This window comes from Corylus avellana, chromosome ca2 (assembly GCF_901000735.1).
Source record: "Corylus avellana chromosome ca2, CavTom2PMs-1.0".
In the NCBI taxonomy this organism is placed as follows: Eukaryota; Viridiplantae; Streptophyta; class Magnoliopsida; order Fagales; family Betulaceae; genus Corylus; species Corylus avellana.
The window spans coordinates 23,601,723-23,606,705 of record NC_081542.1 but is presented as its reverse complement, the minus strand read 5'-3'; the positions used below and the strand labels follow the sequence as shown (position 1 = coordinate 23,606,705).

Below are 4,983 nucleotides of genomic sequence, written 5' to 3'. Positions count from 1 at the left end.
AAAAAAAAAAAAACCCTAATTTCTAACCTAGTAGCTGCCGCTCCTCTCTCTCTCGCCGCTCCCAGGGTTGGCTCTCTTCCATTATCTCTCTCTGTGGAAGTGAACTAACGAGATATTTTATGTTTGCATTGGATTTTGCTTGGACTGTTCGAAGTTTTTACTGCTCTGTTTGTTTCAATTCTGGTGGAAGTTGTCCAAGCTTTGAGGTTGAAGGCGATCTCCTCTGTTGATCGAATTTGGTTAACCGTTGTTCCCATCGGAGATTGACAGTGGAGTTCCATGACGAAATCCCATGATTGCTGCTCGCCTCTGGGGTCCTCAAAGACCTCTCCAGGTTCGTTCATGGAGTTCCATGACGAAATCCGACCCACCCGGCAAAACCCGTGTCACACTTCACTTCACTTCATCTCTCTCACTCGCTCTCTCCTCTCTCTCAACCAATCGCCGTTTCCGGTTACTTCGTGACTGTGAATCGCCGATCCCGATCCCGATCTGCTCTCCCCCGCTCTCTCTCTCACTCCTGTTTTGCATTCCTTTGTCTCTGACGCACGGCCATCGAAATACAGAGGTAAGCTCAAGCCCTAACCCTCATTTATTGTTTTTTTCTTTTTCTCATATTTTTTTTCAAATAATAATCGACGGCGACGAACGGGGGCTTGAATTAGGGTTAGGGTTATGGGTAGGGTTTGCGAGAAACGATCTCTCTCGGTCTCTCCCGGGAACAGAACTTGGTCAGCTTCATTTTTTTTTTTGGATTTTACTGATGTGCGAGATCTATGAGATTGGAAAATTTGTTGGAAGAAACAATATGAAAATTTATGATTGCAATCCAACAAGAACTGTAGGACCGATTGTGTTGGGTTCAAGTTACGGGGTCGAGGGGCTTTGTTTTTTATTCTGTTTCTATTTTACCATAAATATGTCATATTTTCTAGTATTTCTCCATGATCTAATTATTGGCTTGCTGTTGGTGATGATGTGTAGGGGATACAAGTGGTTTGGACAATGAAAACTCATGCCTTAGTTCTCAGCACACACCTGCTGCCACAGATGCTGTTGCTCCCAAGGATGTCCCGTTTCTGATGTACAATAGTCACCAAAGAAGGCTCGGAGAACCGGTTTGCATAAACTATTTTGAAAGCACAAAGGAAGACACTTTTTGACTATGTAAGATTAGATTTTTATCATGATGTAACATTTGGATATCTTTGGTGCTATGTTTTCTTAGTTGCTCATATATGTTATCTTCTTGTTTGTCATTAGGGTAAAGCAAATCCTTTGAAGATGCAGCAGGAAAAGGAAAGATTTAAAAGTATACAACGTGAAGGTGAATTAAGTAACTCAATATTTTCTCCCTCCCTTGTAAACCCCATTTACTTACAAAAAGTCATGTGCAATATGATATATCTATTTGTAAGGATCCCATGGAGCAAGCGCTTCACTTTGATTTTGCAAGACGAGCTCTTGATGTATTATATGTAGTACAATGGATACTATATTTTCTTGTTGACTTTCTATGACCAGAAAGTTTTATATGTTATTTGCTCTTAACCAAATAAAAAACTAAAATGAAATTAGTTTCCATCTAAAAGACTTGGGATCTCACAATTATATGTGATGGGATTAATTAATACTTTGCACTTGGCAAACATAGGGAGTGAAAATTTGCAAACAGAATGATGCTTACCTTTAAATCTTTTTTAGAAATAATAATTGATTCTTTTTTTATACATTTGGCAAAAGAAATGGGGAAAAAAGAGAGAAAGTTGTGCAATTTGCTCAATTTTTGCAAGTAAGTCTAACATAGAGTGAGGGGTTACATTACTAAGAGCATGTTTAATATTGAGTTAAGAAGTAGAACTTTTGTAGTTAACAAGAGCTTTTTAGAAAAAAATTAAGAATTAAAAATAAAAAAATAAAAACACTTAAATTTTAAGCTTTTTTCATAATTGCATTATGGCAATTTTTAGAGTATAAATGTTAAATAATTTTTTAAAATTTTTTTTTTTAATAAAAAATGACAACTTTTTGTTTGACACAACTTCCTAAGTTTTGAAAATATTTTTGGCCCTCTCTAATGCAATTCCAAACAAACTTTAAGTAGTTCTTTTTTTAATGCTAGGATACACATTGTGTCAATATCATATTAGGGATATCTGCACAAAATTATATAACTAGAATTATTGCAAATTGAATAGTGCATCCTCCTGATTAAGTTTCATGACCTTATGACATTAACATGTGATTTAGGATTTTAGTTTAGCTTATGCAGATTTAGTAAAAATGAGAGAGATAAAAAGATTTTACCTTGACTATAGACTATGTCTGAAACAAGTAAAAATGAGGATTTGCATGAGTAGTCACGTTTGTCTTTTTCCTTGATCAATTATAAACTGAGGAAGAAAAATGTTTTAATTTCTTGAGTTTTAGAACTTCAGAAAATGATGTGAGGAATGCCTTATAGTCATTAAGAAAATGATGTGATTAGATATATCCTTTGGTCAGCAAAAGACAAGGAAAGATCAGACAGAGTTTAAGGCCGGTCTGGTAGACCTTAATTAAATTAAAACTTTTGTTTAGGCACATCAGTTAGATTAGTGAAGCCATTGGTATGTTCTGTATATTATGTGTGTAGATCTTGTTCCCTAAATCATTTGGATTAGTGAAGCCATTGCCTACAATCATTAGGAGGTACTCATTGATGATGGTGTCATAGATTGAACACTATTATCTCATACTTGTATTAATTATGCCATCACATTTCATTATTTATCTCTTTCTTTGTTATTATTATTTTTTCTGCTGCAATTATTTATCAATTGCATATTCATTCCACAAATAATTTATTGTGTTGCTTATCTGCTGTAAAATCTTTTGCAGAGGTTGTTGCCTTGCCCAACACATGAAAACTGAGCTTGTTTAATTCTTGTAGTTTCTCATCATGGGTACAAGTGAAGCCTTAGCATTAAAGGTCTTGGTCAAAGTCTTCTCGGAACGACAAGAAGCAACTCATTGTATGCGATCATGTGGGTTGTCGCACAATTCTACGCCTAGTGAGTCTGATGGTAGAAAGAAGTTGAATGTGAAGTATTTCAAAGAAAAATCCTCTGTGCCGAGGCCTCACAAGTGTGGGGCTCCAGACTTGATGAAATATCAAGTAGTGTAAGTGCAAAGAATTGATCGTAATTTGGGTTTAGAGTGTTCCACCACTTTAAAACAACAGAGGACTCATCCAACTGGTTGAGTTTTCAACCAATCTGTGTCCAGACAAGCATGCTTGACAGAACACTTGTGACTATCCCAACCAGTTGGATGAGTCCTCTGTTGTTTTAAAGTGGTGGAACACTCTAAACCCAAATTACGATCAATTCTTTGCCTTTTCACTACTTGATATTTCATCAAGTCTGGAGCCCCAAGCTTGTGACGTCTCGGCATAGAGGATTTTTCTTTGAAATACTTCATATTCAACTTCTTTCTACCATCAGACTCACTAGGCATAGAATTGTGCGACAACCCATGTGATCAATTGGTTACTAAGAAATGTTTGTATGTTTTGACAATTTGAATACCATGTGTTTGTATTGCAGGATTTGAGTGAGGAAACATTTTTCTTTCTTTGTCCTGCATGAATATCTAAATGATTATATATGTGTTAGTATGTGTCTTTTTCCCTGATCAATTATAAAATGAGTAAGAAAATTGTTTTAATTTCTTGAGTTTTGGAACTTCTGAAAGTTATGTGAGGAATGCCTTATAGTCATTACGAAAATTATGTGATGAGATATATACTTTGGTCAGCAAAATACCCAACCCGGCGTTGACCTGAAATTTTTTATGTTTTTTTTTTTACATGTCAACCTGAAGTTTCTTGCACCTTGTTTTCGGAACAAAAGATAATAGTAAAGTTTTGAGTTTGAATTTTGTCTCTTTAATTTACATTTTATTTTAATTAAATAAATTAGCGTGTTAAGTCTAAGATAGTGTTAAATAGAGTAATTATTCTTTAAATTATTGTCAATCTCTTGTCAAGAATGGAATTGAATGCGAGTTGAAAAAGGAAAACTAAAATTTATCTTATTAAACGAATAAATTTGCGTGGCCATGATTAGCATGTGTGAGGCAAAAGGCACAACTTTACCACGTTATTCTTTTCTTGTAGCTTATATGTTGCATATTCTCTCCATTATAGAGTTGGCAATTCACCTGTTATTTATTTATTATTTATTATGTGGCATGGCACGGATTAAATTTTTTTACAATTTTTAAAAAATAGTAGATTTTTAAATTATGCAATTTTGTCATTTTAAGCATCAAAATACTTGAAAAATGTCACATATTAAAAAAATGATATATTTTAATTGAGAATTTAGTATATTTTCATCACGTTTTTGCTCTTTATGTTGTAAAAAAGAATTTGTGCAAGTTAATTAGTGAGAATATGCGCAAGTTAATTAGCACTGCAATGAACTTTATGAAAACTCCAATTTGGAATCAAACTCCAAAGTTGGTGTGCCTCAAGTGCCTATCTAGTTGTGGTACAACCACAGTAGTGTTCATTTCATATGTCCATTAGTTTTAATGATCGCTTGTCTAATGATACAATTTCATAATTTTTCTACTGATATTGAACAATGAGCAGTTTGATAAGTTTCTTGTTCAAATGTGGCAAGGAATTGAAATGGAAATGTCGCAAAAACTATTATTGAATCCAAAAGAACATCAAAATAATGAAAGGACCAATTGAGCATAGACTGCTCTAATTGTTGCATGTAGTTTTCTCATGTTATTTATGGTGATATTGCTCAATGAGAAAAACCTCTGGGATAGTCATTATCACGTTAATGGTAAAATGTTGATAACAAGCAGCTGAAATGCAGATTTTGCTTTCAATGATGACACTATCCTCTGTATATAATATATGGAACATGGCATAACATGAACTGCAACGAATCTTTTACATTTGAACACAATAAAGGTGAACAA

The 4,983-nt window shown here is 34.2% G+C and overlaps 1 long non-coding RNA gene across 1 annotated transcript; it reads left to right on the top strand.

Annotated features, from left to right (window-relative positions):
• The first annotated feature begins 39 nt into the window (after positions 1-39).
• Positions 40-3,702, top strand: LOC132170480 (uncharacterized). The gene is made up of 4 exons (XR_009438964.1): positions 40-568; positions 985-1,167; positions 1,264-1,327; positions 2,881-3,702. It is a non-coding gene; the product is annotated as an uncharacterized LOC132170480 (long non-coding RNA).
• The last annotated feature ends 1,281 nt before the right edge of the window (positions 3,703-4,983 follow it).